The sequence below is a fragment of the Lutra lutra genome, chromosome 6 (genome assembly GCF_902655055.1).
Source record: "Lutra lutra chromosome 6, mLutLut1.2, whole genome shotgun sequence".
Lineage (NCBI taxonomy): Eukaryota > Metazoa > Chordata > Mammalia > Carnivora > Mustelidae > Lutra > Lutra lutra.
In genome coordinates this window covers 105,098,825-105,116,441 of record NC_062283.1, presented here as the reverse complement: position 1 = coordinate 105,116,441, position 17,617 = coordinate 105,098,825, and positions in this window count along the sequence as shown.

The window sequence follows — 17,617 nt, the reverse complement described above, 5'->3', positions numbered from 1 at the left end:
AAAACAGTATGGAGATTCCTCAAAAAGTTGAAAATAAAACTACCTTATGAGCCAGCAATTGTATTAATGGATATTTACCCCAAAGATACAAATGTAGTGATCTGAAGGGTCACATGCACCTCAATGTTTATAGTGGCAATGTCCACAATAGCCAAACTATGGAAGAACCTAGATGTCCATCAACAGATGAATGGATAAAGAAGATGTGGTATATATACACAACGGAATATTATGCAGCCATCAAAAATTTCAAAATCTTGCCATTTGCAATGATGTTGATGGAACTAGAGGGTATTATGCTAAGCAAAATAAGTCAACCAGAAAAAGACAATTATCATAGGATCTTACTGATACAAGGAATTTGATAAACAAGACAGAGGATCATAGGGGAAGGGAGGGGAACATGAAACAAGATGAAACCAAAGAGGGAAATAAACCATAAGGGACTCTTAATTTCAGGAAACAAATTGAGGGTTGCTGGAGTGGAGGGGGCTGGGAGGGATGGGGTGGCTAGATGATGGACACTGGGGAGGGTATGTGCTATTGTGAGTGCTGTGAATTGTGTAAGACTGATGAATCACAGACCTGTACCCCTGAACCAAATAATACATTATATGTTAATAAAAAAAAAAGAATGAACAGTAGTTCAGCAAGTCTTAACATACATTCATAAACATACTTTCAAATGTATTATGTCATATGCAAGGATCAAAACACAAAAGAATACAAATTGATTCCAATTATATATATATATATATATATATATATATATATACACATACATATACATATATATAGTGGGATAATAGAAATATATCTATCTATCTATTATATAGATATATAATAGATATATAGTTCAGCAAGTCTTAACATACATTCATAAACATACTTTCAAATGTATTATGTCATATGCAAGGATCAAAACACAAAAGAATACAAATGATTCCAATTATTTACATATATATATATATACACACACACACACATATATAGTGGGATAATAGAAATATATATATATATATACACATATGTAGTGGGATAATAGAAATCAGAAGAGAGATTCCCTATGTGAATGACTGGAAGGGAACACAACACAAGGAAACTTTCTGGTATGATGGAAATGTTCTATATTTTGTTTGTGGTAGTGGCTACATGATTTTATGTATTTATCAAAACTTCAATTATACTTTTAAGAACTGTGCATTTCAGTGAATTTTACCCCAATTTGGGAAACTTCGACAAGAAGTATGTATACATTAGAAGTGAAATGGTTCCAGACATTCTGATGTTATGAAACACATAGGAGACACATAAGAGACAATTTGCTAAAAATTATTTATTAATTATTAATTATTAATTAATTATTATTATAATTAAAATTATAATTATTAAAAATTAATAATTATTAATTAATTAATATTAAATTATTATTTATTAAATTTATTATTTATTATTTGTTTATATACAAACCTTTGTATTAAGAAAACACTATTTGGGGACACCTGGGTGGCTCAGTGGGTTAAGCCTCTGCCTTTGGCTCAGGTCATGATCCCAGGATCCTGGGATCAAGCCCCACATTGGGCTCTCTGCTCAGCGGGGAGCCTGCTTCCTCCTCTCCCTCTCTCTGCCTGCCTCTCCACTTCCTTGTGATCTGTCTGTCAAAAAAAAAAAAAAAAAAGAAAACACTATTTGAATAGAACAGTGTTAGATTCAACAAAAACAATGATAGACAATCGCGGACCCTTCAAATTATATAGTGCAAGAAACAAAATAAAACATAATGATCATGCACACAATTATTTTTTAGATATACTTTAAAGGTAATAGTTATCAAATTCAACATGAACATTGATATAACTTCCCCTGTCCACCATGTTATTACCAATTTCTTTAGAAAACATACAATAAAAAAGAGGGACTAATCAGACTTACAGTGTATAGTCACCACTTATTAAATGCTTTTCACATATGATATGTTTCAAAATATCTAATAAATAAATACATGAATAAATAAAACATGTATGTTGGTGAGAAGACAATAAGGTTTTCAGTGTCCTAAGAGCTGGAATATATTTTGTCCAATATTTTGTTTACTCAGGTCTCATTGTGGAGTTATATGTTAAATTTGATTTCAATTAAAATTTTTATTTTAACATTTTAAAAATAATTTTCTTCATATTATAAAAGTAATATTATTGCATGAAATTCAGATGTACTGGAAAGTCTAAAGGAAAAGAAAATAATTATCTTGTAGTCAGTCCAGAAATAACCACTGTTAATACTTTTGCTACATATTTTGCAAGGCTTTTCTATGCATAGAAATATATTTATGTACAATCATAGTAAATAACCATATATGTTTATACTGTTTATAACTTTTAGCATACTGTGAAATTCCATGTTAAAAATGATAGATAAGGGGGCGCCTGGGTGGCTCAGTGGGTTAAGCCGCTGCCTTCGGCTCAGGTCATGATCTCAGGGTCCTGGGATCGAGTCCCGCATCGGGCTCTCTGCTCAGCAGGGAGCCTGCTTCCCTTCCTCTCTCTCTGCCTGCCTCTCTGCCTACTTGTGATCTCTGTCTGTCAAATAAATAAATAAAATCTTAAAAAAAAATGATAGATAAGGAATGGCGATTTAAACATTTAAAAATACTTAATGACTATATATCATTCTTTATAAGGAAATGTCACAATTTTATTAAACATTTCCTTAATTATATATTAAATTGTCTTTTTAATGTTGTATTGCTATTATATACAACATTGGGATGCATAATACTTTATTGAATACTATGTTATTAAAGTCTAAGAATAATTAAGAAACATTTTTGTGAAGATTTCAAAACATGTAAGAATGTGATAAAATTATCTCAATTGTTGAAGCATCTTGGAGGATAATTACATACATGTGAGTGTGTGTGTGGGAGAGGCAGGATTCTGAGAATTTAGAGTGAGTACTTTAAGTGTTTTCCTGTAGTTTTGCTTTTTTTTTTTTCCTACTGGTGAGAACTATTAAAAGTGAACATTATAGAGTCCTTCAATGGAGAAAAAGTTGGTTCAAAAATATTATATACAACTTCAGAAGTTTGTTCATGAAACAAATATTGGTTTGGCCTTGCTGAAAACATGAAGCTATGTAAACTGCATAGATGCTAAGCACTTTGGCTATCATTAAACACTAGTTGGTAGAGTTGCTTTCCTCCCAATCAAAGACAACCTTCTTTGGTCACTATCCAGCAACCATTTCTTAAGCCATTTCAAAGAACAGACTCAGCGGGGATAATTGTGCTGGTCAGAAAAGAAGGCTTATTAGTGTTGGCAAGTCTATGGAGTAATATCCCGTGGGGGAATGGTTAGAGAAAATAAAACATAATAATCTTGAGGTATTTCCGTTCCTTGAGATCTTGTACAGAACAGACACCACCTTCCTGTTCCTTTAATCCTCAAGTACCTGATAACAAGGAGCTAGAGCAGTGTCTCCAGCTGCAGCTCTACATTCCACAGTAAGCCATTTCCTTAAAAGACAAAACATTCAATGAAATATTAATGGCATATTGTTCTCTTCATCATTCACATATATTTTATATTGATGTGCTTCTCAGGACATTTAATAATTTAAAAGAACAGCATATCTTCACTTCTGACTTAACCAATTGTGGTCATAATGTCTGATTTCCCCATTTAACATTAACCCAAGAAACTTCTAATTAAACAAAAAGAAAAGAAAAGTCAAAATCTTTTTACCTAACAGTCAGTTTTTCTGAGCTGATTTTTCTTAGAACCACAGTTAATAAAATGAAATCAGTGTTATCAAGCCAAAGTCTACTTGTTTTATAATTCAATGTTTTCAGTCAATCCACTAAAGTGCAGTTTGCCTCAAAACCACTTAACATACTAAATATTTTTCTAATTTTTTTCAAAACATATATTGAATTATCATCCCAATTTTTAAAAATTCTTTCAGCTTTTTTTTTGTTTTTAAAATATTTTATTTATTTAAATCCAATTTAATTTATGTATGTTGTTTTATTAGTTTTTAGAGGTAGAATTCAGTGATTCAACATTTGCATATAACACCCAGTGTTAATTACATCAAGTTCCCTCCTTAATGCCCATCACCCAACTCAATTCCCCACTAACCTCCCCTCCAGCAACCCTCAGTTTGTTCCCTACAGTAAAGAGTGTCTTATGGTTTGCCTTCCTCTCTGATTTTCTCTTGTTTTATTTTTCCTTCCCTCTCACTATTTTCATCTGTTTTGTTTATTAAACTCCACATATGTGTGAGATCATATGGTATTTGACTTTCCATGACTGACTTATTTCACCTACCATAACACCCTCCAGTTGCATCCACATGGTTGCAATTGCCAAGATGTCATTCTTTTTAGTGGCAGAGTAATATTTCATTGTGTATAAACAAATGGCCAATAGACACATGAGAAAATGTTCAACATCACTCAGGTTTAGGGAAGTACAAATCATGAACCATTCCTATAAACTTTGTAGGAGAGTTCCCCTTTCTCCTCACCTTCACCAAAATTTGTTGTTTCCTGTCTTGTTAATTTTAGCCAGTCCGACCACTGTGAGGTTCTATCTCATTATGGTTCATGATTTGTACTTCCCTAAACCTGAGTGATGTGGAAAATCTTTCAATTCTTATTAGGTAGTTTCCAAGAAAAAATAATAGAATGATATAAACCTAAACTTGTCCAAGAGGACAAGCAAAGAAAATAATTATCAAATGTCATAATAAATATACCATTTTATGCTATAAAACAACATTTTTTAAAGACAAAGATAAGACAACTTTGTTCACAGAATGTGATGCATTTTAACAATATAACTTTGAGCCTGGTGATGGGTATTAAGGAGGGCATGTATTGCATGGAGCACTGGGTGTTGTACCTAAACAATGAAACTTGGAACACTGCATCAAGAACTAATGATTTATTTTATGGTGACTAACATAACACAATAAAAAAATATATATAACTTTGAATATCATTACAGTCAAAATATTTCTTACTGCTGTACTAGAACTCTAGGATCTTCTCTGTGTCACTTTGTTTACATTTCCCCATTCCTCTACAACAAACATTCAAACATAAATGATTACATCTGCCCGTCAATATCTAGAATATATATTTTGAACTGATACAAATTCATAAGTTAAGTTGCAGTTACTAAGCTTATCTTTTATAAAGTGTTTTCAAGTATTTATTGTTTTAAATAAAAAAAAGATTTGTGGGGCGCCTTGGGTGGCTCAGTGGGTTAAACCTCTGCCTTCGGCTCAGGTCATGATCCCAGGGTCCTGGGATCGAGCCCCACATCGGGCTCTCTGCTTGGCAGGGAGCCTGCTTCCTCCTCTCTCTCTCTGCCTGCCTCTCTGCCTACTTGTGATATCTCTCTCTGTCAAATAAATAAATAAAATCTTAAAAAAAAAAAAAAAGATTTGTGAACTAAAGTAAATGCAATCTATATTTCTGATATATATACTCTCATTGTGTTTAAATAGTTCCCTTTTGTTTAGGAATTTCCTAGAATAATGACTTGCTGACAGAGCTGTAGGCTATAGGAGCCATGATGCACAGGGATCAAGGCCCACATCAGGTTCCCAGGAGCCTGCTTTTCCCTTCACCTGCCACTCCCCCTTCTTGTGCTCTCTCTCTTTCTGTCAAATAAATAAAATCTATACAAAATGTAATGTTGATTGATAAAAGAAAATGTAGACTGAGATATAAAACATGACCTAAATTAAAGTTAAATTAAAATATATCCATATAAAATCAATATACCAAATTTTCAAGACCACAAATGAAAAAAATCTATCTATTAAATATATTAGAATTATTGACTCTAAGAGGAAAATTTTTGTATTTGTATTCTATTTAATGTATACATCTGTGGATGCATACATACACACACACACATGCATATAATTTTTTCAATCTCAGAAGGTAGAATAAAGTTAAAGATGAAAAGCTCTATACTTGAAATCTCAAGTCAATAATAACAAAATAAGGGGGGGAGGAGTCAAGATGGCGGAGAAGTAGCAGGCTGAGATGACATCAGGTAGCGGGAAATCAGCTAGATAGCTTATCTAAACATTGAAAACACCTACAAATCCAATGGGAAAGCAAAGAGAAGAAGAATAGCAATTCTAGAAAAAGAAAATCAACCACTTTCTGAAAGGTAGGACTGGTGGAGAAGTGAATCCAGAGCGAAGGGAAGATAGACCGTGGGGGAAGGGGCCGGCTCCCGGCAAGCGGCAGAGCAACGGAGCACAAAATCTGGACTTTTAAAAGTCTGTTCCGCTGAGGGACATTGCTCCAGAGGCTAAACCGGGATGAAGCCCATGCGGGGTCAGTGTGGCCCCAGGTCCCGCAGGGTCACAAAAGGACCGGGGGTGTCTGAGTGTCTCAGAGCTTACAGGTATTAGAACGGGGAAGCCGGCTACAGAGACAGAGCCGAGGAGTGAGCTCTAAACTCGGGTTACCTCGAACCGGTCGTGGGCTCGGTCAGCTCAGAGCGGGGCCAGAGGCCAGGGTGACGGGAGTAATTGGGCGCTGTTCTCTGAGGGCGCAATGTCTACAATAGCCAAACTATGGAAAGAACCTAAGTGTCCATCAACAGATGAATGGAAAAGAAGAGGTCATATATATACACAATGGAATATTATGCAGCCATCAAAAGAAATGAAATCTTGCCATTCGCGACGATGTGGATGGAACTAGAGGGTATCATGCTTAGTGAAATAAGTCAATCAGAGAAAGACAACTATCATATGATAGAAGAATGTGTATTCTGTTGCTTTGGGATGAAATGTTCTGAATATATCTGTGATGTCCATCTGGTCCAGTGTGTCATTTAAGGACTTTATTTCCTTGTTGATCTTTTGCTTGGATAACCTGTCCATTTCAGTGAGGGGTGTGTTAAAGTCCCCTACGATTATTTTATTATTGTCGATATGTTTCTTTGATTTTGTTATTAATTGGTTTATATAGTTGGCTGCTCCCACGTTAGGGGCATAGATATTTAAAATTGTTAGATCTTCTTGTTGGACAGACCCTTTGAGTATGATATAGTGTCCTTCCTCATCTCTTATTATAGTCTTTGGCTTAAAATCTATTTGGTCTGATATAAGAATTGCCACCCCTGCTTTCTTCTGATGTCCATTAGCATGGTAAACTGATTTCTACCCCCTCACTTTAAATCTGGAGGTGTCTTCAGGTCTAAAATGGGTTTCTTGTAGGCAACATATAGATGGGTTGTTTTTTTTTTTTATCCATTCTGATACTCTGTGTCTTTTGATTGGGGCATTTAGCCCATTAACATTCAGGGTAACTATTGAGAGATATGAACTTAGTGCCATTGTATTGCCTGTAAGGTGACTGTTATTGTATATTGTCTCTGTTCCTTTCTGATCTACTACTTTTAGGGTCTCTCTTTGCTTAGAGGACCCCTTTCAATATTTCTTGTAGACCTGGCTTGGTGTTTGCAAATTCTTTCAGTTTTTGTTTGTCCTGGAAGCTTTTTATCTCTCCTTCTATTTTCAATGATAGCCTAGCTGGATATAGTATTCTTGGCTGCATGTTTTTCTCATTTAGTGCTCTGAATATATCATGCCAGCTCTTTCTGGCCTGCCAGGTATCTGTGGACAACTCTGCTGCCAATCTAATATTTTTACCATTGTATGTTACAGACTTCTTTTCCCGGGCTGCTTTCAGGCTGATTTCTCTTTGTCACTAAGACTTGTAAATTTTACTCTTAGGTGATAGGGTGTGGACCTATTCTTGTTGATTTTGAGAGGGTTTCTCTGCACCTGCTGGATTTTGATACTTGTTCCCTTTGCCATATTAAGGAAATTCTCTCCAATAATTCTCTCCAATATAACTTCTGCTCCCCTCTCTCTTTCTTCTTCTTCTGGAATCCCAATTATTCTAATGTTTTTTCATCTTATGTTGTCACTTATCTCTTGAATTCTCCCCTCGTGTTCCAGTAGCTGTTTGTCCCTCTTTTGCTCAGCTTCTTTATTCTCTGTCATTTTGTCTTCTATATCGCTAATTCTTTCTTCTGCCTCATTTATCCTAGCAGTGAGAGCCTCCATTTTTGATTGCACCTCATTAATAGCTTTTTTGATTTCAACTTGGTTCGATTTTAGTTCTTTTATTTCTCCAGAAAGGGCTTTTATATCTCCTGAGAGGGTTTCTCTAATATCTTCCATGCCTTTTTTGAGCCCGGCTAGTACCTTGAGAATCGTCATTCTGAGCTCTAGATCTGACATATTACCAGTGTCTGTATTGATTAGGTCCCTAGCCTTTGGTACTGCCTCTTGTTCTTTTTTTGTGGTGAATTTTTCCGCCTTGTCATTTTGTCCAGATAAGTGTATATGAACGAGCAAGTAAAATACTAAAAGGGTGGCAAAGACCCCAGGAAAATATGCTTTAATCAAAACAGAAAAGACCCCAAATCGTTGGGGGAGAAAGGGGATAAAAAGAGGTTCAGAAAAAAAAAAAGAAAAAATACAAAATCAAACCAATAAAGAAAAAATATAAAAAAGAAAAAATATATATATTAGATAAACTAGTTAAAAAGCATTAAAAAAGAAAAGGGTAAAAGTTAAAAAAAATTTAGCAAAAGAAGAAAAAAAATTAAAAGAAAAAAAAATTAAATTAACTGCAAGACTAAAGAATCATGGGGAGAAGCCATGAGTTCCATGCTTTGCTTTCTCCTCCTCTGGAATTCCACTGCACTCCTTGGTAGTGAACTTGGTCCTGGCTGAATTTCTTGTTGATCTTCTGGGCGAGGGGCTTGTTGTAGTGATTTTCAAGTGTCCTTGCCCCAGGTGGAATTGCACCGCCCTTACCAGGGGCTGGGCTGAATAATCCGATCGGGTTTGCTTTCTGGAGCTTTTGTACCCCAAACGCTTTCTGTAGAGTCTGGAGGACGGGAATGAAGATGGTGGCCTCCCAGTCTCCGTCCCGGAGGAGCCGAGAGCTTGGGTCCCCACTCCTCAGTGCACCCTCAGAGAAAAGAGCCCAATCACTCCCGTCTCCCCAGCCTCTGTCCGCGCTCTGCGTTCAAAGAGCCTGCGACCTGTTCAAGGTAACCCGAGCTATGAGCTCACTCCTCGGCTCTGTCTCTGTAGCTGGCTTCCCTGTTCTAATACCTGCAATCTCTGAGACACTCAGACACCTCCTGTCCTTCTGTGACCCTTCAGGACCTGGGGCCACGCTGACCCCGCGTGGGCTTCACCCCGGTTTAGCCTCTGGAGCGATGTCCCTCAGTGGAACAGACTTTTAAAAGTCCTGATTTTGTGCTCCGTTGCCCTGCCGCTTGCCGGGAGCCAACCCCTCCCCCCACGGTCTATCTTCCCTTCGCTTTGGATTCACTTCTCCACCAGTCCTACCTTTCAGAAAGTGGTTGATTTTCTGCTTCTAGAATTGCTGTTCTTCTTCTCTTTGCTCTCCCGTTGGATTTGTAGGTGTTTGCAATCTTTAGATAAGCTATCTAGCTGATCTCCTGCTTGATGTCATCTCAGCCTGCTACTTCTCTGCCATCTTGACTCCCCTCAGTTTTATACAGTTTCTAACTCAAATTTCTCAAAATTCTAAACCAACCAATGAGTATTCAGATGAAAAGTGAAAGCTTAAATCCTTAAAAAAGTTTCCTAATACATACATGTCAATCTAAAGATAATTATATTTTGTATTAGTATCTAGAAGAAATTTTTCCATACTATAGTCTTTTTTCCCATTGTATTTTTTTTTCTTCAGAGACACAGTAGAACAAAATACAAAAAACAAAATTTTCTGGGGAGAAAAATCAGTAAATTCTCTATGAACCCATAAATATAGGTACAAGGTGCTAGTGTTACCTAATTGTTCCCTCTGTTAGGTATGAGTGATGTAGAGATGGGAATGTGAATGACATATCTCATTGTTTTTCTTAGTGGTGAAGACATCCTCTTTGAATTAGTGGAATCATCTTAAGCCAAGTTTCTCTCCACTGTAATAAGATATAATTATGTTGTGATGCAATTAGTCTATTACTAGTCTTTTACTAACAGTAAAAAAGAAGGGTAGATTATGGGATCATTAATCCCAACTGACCTAAGGGCTCAGCATGCTCTGCCCTTTAGGATCTGCAATATGTAATTATTCAGTGGCCCCCTTCCTAAGATGTCTAAGTCCAAATCTCTAGAATTTGTGGATATAATAGGCTGCATGGGAAAGAGGAAATGAAATTGCAATTGAGATTAAATTTGCTAACTAGCTGACTTTCCGATGAGGATATGATCCTGGATTATTAGAGTAGACGAATGTAATTTACCAGGTTCCTTCAAAGTGATAAAGGGAAGAAGAAGAGAATCAGAGAATGATATGTGACTATGGAAGCTGGGTCAGAGAGTTGCTAAGTTGCTGCTTTTGAAAATGGAAGAGTGTTAAGAGTTAAGAAATCTAGATTGCCTCCAGCAACAAGAAAAGGCAAGTTAAATAGATTCTCCCTTATAGACTCCCAAAAGAAACACAACCCTGACAACAACTTAATTTTAGCCAGTGAGATCCATGAATGACTTCTAACTACAGAACTGGAAGATAACAACTTGGATTCAATATTAAGACAGTGTACTCTAATTAAAAGTCAGAGATAATCAGAATAGATAAAATACATAAAACACGACTATATTTCACCTACAAGAGAAATATTTTAAATATAAAGATGCAGCTAGGGCGCCTGGGTGGCTCAGTCGATTAAGCCGCTGCCTTCGGCTCAGGTCATGATCTCGGAGTCCTGGGATCGAGTCCCGCATTGGGCTCTCTGCTCAGCAGGGAGCCTGCTTCCTCCTCTCTCTCTGCCTGCCTCTCTGCCTGCTTGTGATCTCTCTCTGTCAAATAAATAAATAAAATCTTTAAAAAAAAAAAAGATGCAGCTAGATAAAAGTAAAAGAATGGGATAAAGTACATTCCATTCAAACAAAAAACATGAAAGTCAAAGATACTATATGAATCACATAAGAAAGATTTCAATACAAAGAGTGTTATCAAAGATAATGAAGCATTTCATAATGATAAAGGGAAAACTTTATCAGGAGGACATAACAATCATAAATAAGTACACATCTGATTATAGAGACATAACAATCATAAATAAGTACACATCTGATTATAGAGTATTGAAATGTATGAAACAATATTTGAAATAATTATAACAGAAAACAGATACTTCCATATTCACAGTAGTAGATGTTAATATTTTTCATTAATTAATTTATAAAACTAGAACCAAAGCAATAAGACACAGAAGATTTGAATATCATTTTCCACTAAACTTAAGTGAGATATTTATAAAACACCCTCCCAGCAAGTGAAAAATACATATCCTTTAAAATGCACATAGTACATTTAACATGATCAACCACAGACTGGGCAATTAAAAGTCTTGGTTAACTTAAAAGGATTAAAATCATACAAAGCTGTTCAATAACCAAAAAATTAGAAATTAGAATTGATTTAAAATAACAGTAAGATATTTAGAACTACAGATCTGCAAATAAAAAGTAAACACACAGACACCTAAATAATGGATATGTAGGGCAAGGAAATTAGAAAATATTGTTAGTGAATGTAAATGACAGCACAACATAACAACTGCTTCCCCTAAGGAAAACTGATACCTTTAAGTGTTTTTACTAAAAAAAGAACAGAAATCTACAATAATGATCATGAGTCCCCTACAAGTAGCTAGAAAAGGAGAAGAACAAATCAAAGACAAGTAGAAGAAAAATTAAGTCAAGAGCCCAATTCAACAAAATAGAACACAGACAGATAATAGAGAAAATATACCAAAATCTAGTTCTTTGGAAATATCAACAAATTCAATAAATCTCTCCCTAGGTGGGCCGAGATAAAGAAGGGAGGACATAAAATGCCAATATCACAAATAAAAAAGTCTATTGCTACAGATTCTACAGAGATTAAAAGACAAATAAGAGAATGTTATTAATAACCTATGCCAACAAATTCAACAACACAAAATAAGTGAAAAAATTCCTGAAGTTACATGTGATGCTAAAGTAGCCTTGAGAAGAAGTGTATGCTGAATCAACCAGTTTCAATTACTCAGTGACATAAGGTCCTGTAGTGAGAGTACAAAGCTCTGACCCTATCAAGGGTCTATATGAAGCTCTCAAGGGTTCAGAGAGCCAGGAGCCCCAAAGGCCCTTTTGGGGAGTTGGCAGCAACCAGATTAGGCAATTTGGTACAGTGTGGGAAAGTCTTTTCTGCAAAGGCAGGTTCTAAGCTGAGCTCTCCTCCTCTTGAGAGTAACTTGACAGGTCCTCAGTTGATTCCCTAAGGTTGGGTGCCCAGCACTGTCAGTGAGGCATGAAAATGTAGAAGACAATGTTTCACCTGTTAGGGAATTTTCTATTTTCCAAGGAGAAAGCAGCAAAAAGAGGGACTGCAGATTATTGTGTATCGTAGCAGTCCTAAGACAACTGATGCTAAATAAATCTCACACAAAACAGTGTCATCTGTCTTAGTTTTACATTTTAGTATCTAAGATGCATTAAGAGTTCAGTACTATCCCCTGCCCATGTAACAAAATGACTTAAATTGTAAAAGAAATGACTGTTTTTTAAATTTTTATCCCCAGGAATTGCACCAGGAATATCCTTTATTGTTTATTCCTTATAAAAACCCAGTAAGGGGGTGCCTGGGTGGCACAGTTGCTAAGAGTCTGGATCTTGATTGCACCTCAGGTTGTGATTTCAGGCTTGTAAGATCAAGCCCCAAGCTGGGCTCTATGCTCCATGTGGAGTTCGCTTGAGATTCTCTCTCCCTTTCCCTTTGCCCCCCTCCCCAATGCTTTCTCTTTTTCTCAAATAAATAAATCTTTAAAAAAAAAACAAACAGTAAGGTAGGTATTTCATTATTTCCATTTTGTAGAGAGGATATTGAGGCTCAAAGAACTACAAACTTGCCAAGTCAAATATAGCTGGTATTGGGGGCAGTAGGGAGAGCTGTCTAATCCAAGCTTACACATTGTTCCACACCGCAGTACGTGAAGTTTATCTATACTTTGGAGGAAGCAAAGCATTCTTCACAAAGATGAACATTTCTGGCAACTGGTAGAGACCAGATACAGTTATCAACCTGGACATTTTGATGAAGTCTTATGATCCAAGCGACCATTCTCTTTTGGAGTTTATTATATATGTATCATGTACTCAGTAAATATTTTTCTCATAAAAAGTAAGAAATAAGACATCATATTTTATAAATTAAGAATCCTCCTGCAAATAAAACTCTGTGCTAAAATGACTACTAGTGAACTCTACCAAATATTTAAGGAAGATATGGTAATATTTATTATTATATACAAACTCTTCTAGAAAACAAGAGAAGTAGTAGCACCTGGCTGGTCCGGTCAGTGGAGTATGTGATTCTTGATTTCCAGATTGTGAGTTCAAGTCCCACATTTGATGTAGAGATTACTTAAAAATAAAGTATTAGGGGCACCTGGAGGGCTCAGCTGGTTAAACATCCTACTCTTGGTTTCAGCTCAGGTAATGATCTCAGTATCTTGAGATTAAAATTGTAGAAGCAAAATTTTTCAACCTAAAAATAGACCTTAATGGAAAACAACTATGGCTAAGAGCATACATAAATGTGAAATACTATACACTTCCCTCCTAAGCTTGGGAAGAAGGCAAGGGTGTCTACACAGTCACTTCTTTTCTTTTACACATCGTCCTGGCAGTTCTAGATATTTATAATAAGACAAGAAAAAATGTAACTGACATACTGATCAGGAAAGAATGGTAAAACTGAATTTAGGTCATCAGAAATAAGCTTAAAATTTCAAAAAAGCAATTAAATTTGTATTTACTAGCAGTAAATATTTATAAAATTAAAGGTCTAGAAGTCCCACTTATAATAAAGCCACAAACAAAATATTTAAAAATAAATTCAACAAATGCTTAAAAATACATGCAAAACCTTCACACTGAAAACATTACTGGAAAAAACTAAAGGTGGAAATATATGGAGAAATATGTTACAGACCAGAAAACAATATTTTTGTTTTTATTTAAATTCCAGTTAGTTAACATAGAGTGTAATATTAGTTTGAGGTATAGAATATAGTGATTCAACACTCCCATATATCACCCAGTGCTCATTACAATCCCCTTCACCTATTTAACCCACCCCCTTGCCCACCTCCCTTCTGATAACCCTCACATTGTTCTCTATTATAGTTAAGAGTCTGTTTCTTGGTTTGCCTTTCTCTCTCTCTCTCTCTCTCTTTTCTTGGAGAGGGAAACAATATTTTTAGAGTTTTTTTTTTTTCAAATATATTTTAAAATCAAATCAATTCCAATAAAAATTCTAGCATTTGATGTAAATTGACAAACTGATTCTAAAATTTATATGGAAAGGCAAATGGTCTAGAATAGATAAAACAATTTTAATACAATAAAATTCTTACACTACTTGAACTAAAGTCTTCCTATGAAGCTTTGGTAATCAATACAGTGATATAGGTGGAATGATAGATCAATGGAATAGAACAGAGTGTAGAAATAGGAGCTGACCCATATGGCCCAACTGACTTTTCACAAAGGGACCCAGGTGCTTCAGCGGCAAGAGGAAAGTCTTCAAAAAATTGCTGGAATACCTGGATATCCACAGAGGAAAAAAATGAACCTTTTATCATACTACACACCAAACATGATACTTGACATAGGTCAAAAATCTATATGTAAACCTCAAAAAAATTAGAATCTTAGGGAAGAAAATGGGAGAAATGATGTTGATACATGTGAGACCTCATAGAAAAAGAACCACAAAAGAAAAAAAAAAAGATAAAGTTGAAACTTATCAAAATTTCAAGGTTTTTTTTTCTTACAGGCACCAGTAAGGAAACAATAAAGTATTTCATAGAATGAGAGAAAACATTTGTAAATTATATCTGATGAAGGATTTGTATGCAAAATACATAAGAAAACTTATAAATCAATATTAAGACAAATCACCATATCAAAAACAGGCAAAAGATCTCAAAGACACCTCACAAAGAAAAGACATATGAATAGACAGTAAGCACACTTTTAAATTATTCAACATCATTGGACAATCCCCATGAGAAAGTATAACTAAACTTAGAAAGACTGACAAAAACAAGTGTTCATGGGGTTGTGGAGTAACTACATTTTTTTTTAATGCTACTGGCTGGTTATCAAGTTTCAGTTCCTTAGAAAAGTTAAATATATAACAATTTGACCCATCCATTCCACTTCTAGGTATTTATCCAAGCAAAATGAAACCTTATATCTATATACAAGGCTTGCAAAAACATACATAATATCCTTATTTATTATAAGCTAAGCTTGGAAACAACCCAAACATCTATCATTAGATTAATGTTTAAACACAATTTGTCATATCCATAAAAAGGAATCCTATTCAGCAATAAAAAATAAATGAAGTATTAATACATCCAATAACATAGATAAATCTTTTAAAAATGTGCTAAGAGAAGGCAGACACTAAAGAGCACATTCTGTACAATTTCATTTTTAAAAATGATAATGAATTTATATCAATAAAAAGTAGATCAGCTCTATTGAGTCAGAATGAAAGGAGGAGAGGATTGTAAATGGGGCAAATAGAATATTTTGAGGAGGACGGGAATATTATGATTTGTATTATGATTTTTGCGTTGGTCTTATGGGTGAATATGACTCAAAATTTTGAATATAAGCTTTAAATAGATGCAGTTTATTAGCCTTCCATAAAGATGATGAGAGGAAAAAAGTCATAAAAATATTAACAGTGGAAGAAAATATAATCCAAAAAACTGAAGACAAATCTGTAAGAAGATATTAATTGAAACCATGGGGATGGTCTCAGTTCCCAGGATCCTCTTTATTCAGAGAAAGGCTGCAGGTCCCCCCTGGAAAGTTATATAACAAGGGAGATGGAAACAGAGCCATCTATGTGCTGCAATCCCCAGTATCCTCCACCTTTTCTCAGTATGAATCTTTAGGTCATTCCTATAGTAGCCATTCAAGAAGTCAGCATTGTCTTCAAGGAACTTGCTCCCTACTCACTAGGGGACTTGCTTTTTGCCTCACTCAGAAAATTAAGACCATCAAGTATGAACCTTCTTTGAAATTCTTCAAATGGAATAAATAAAAGTCTCCATTATCTGGTATGACTTACCTCTCCAGCATGATTTCTTTTGAGCCTCACACTCAAGCTTCCTATTACTGTTCTGTATGGCAGAAAGAGTGCTGGGGAATGTCATCGAAAATATAGGAACATCTATTGATCTGTGAGCTGGACCCAGGCACTCAGAGGCTCCTTACGACCTCACCTGTCCTTGGAACATGGATTCCACTTGCCTTTCTCACTCAAAGACTCTTCCAAAGACATAGCCTTGAGATACTGATGTGGTATTGAGAACACCTGTACAGTATACGAGACTGAACCCAGTTAATACCTCCTTTTAATTTTAAAGATACAGTGGGTGGGTGCAGGTATCCATTCATCTTACTGCTGCCCAAGACAAACTTCAGATGTAAGTTTCCTTTTTTTTTTTAAGATTTTATTTATTTATTTGACAGAGAGAAATCACAAGTAGGCAGAGAGGCAGGCAGAGAGAGAGGAGGAAGCAGGCTCCCTGCTGAGCAGAAAGCCTGACGTGGGGCTCGAACCCAGGACCTGGGATCATGACCTGAGCCAAAGGCAGCGGCTTAACCCACTGAGCCACCCAGGCGCCCCCGTAAGTTTCCTTTTTTTAATTAAAACTGCTACCTACCAATCTAGAACCTACCAATCTTTTGTCTCTCCTTGCCCTCTGCATATGAAGGCCAGTTTCAGACAACACTTGGGAAGCTCCCGGGGAGGTTATAAGCCAAAAGAAAGTCTATGAGTGCATTCAGGAAAAAACACGCCATTGTGAACCAGGCAGAGCATCTAGGTATAACATATCTAGTAGAACAGAGACACCAGAACAGCAGCAATGCATTCAGAACAGCAGCTTACAAGCCAAACCTAAACTAGTAAGCTATGCCCCACGTGCCTTTGACAGAGCAAAGTGGCCTTGACAACAGGTCAACAGGTGAGATTGAAGCTGTCGTGTACTCTATAAAAGCTTGGGTGGTAATCCTATGAGTTAGTTATTACACAGAAAGGACCCATAAAATTGAGTTATCCTAGGAAATTTGAAGAAAAGCTTATGATATCAAGTCTATGATTTTCCACCCACTAATTAATAATGTCTTGGTTTAAGGAAAGGGCATTGTACATACCTTGTATTGAAAGCAAGGGAAGAAAAAAGGCCAAGCAATAGAGGCAGATCCAGGGGAGCACTGCTTTATATAACTAAAGGGATAAGAACATTTCAAATATGATTGAACAGTATCAAGTGCAATAGAGAAGAATAAGAATATGTCGTTGAGGGGCACCTTGGTGGCTCAGTGGGTTGAGTCTCTGCCTTCAGCTCAGGTCATGATCCCAGAGTCCTGGGATTGAGCCCCACATTGGGATCTCTGCTCGGCGGGGAGCCTGCTTTCCCCTCTCTCTCTGCCTGCCTCTCTGCCTACTTGT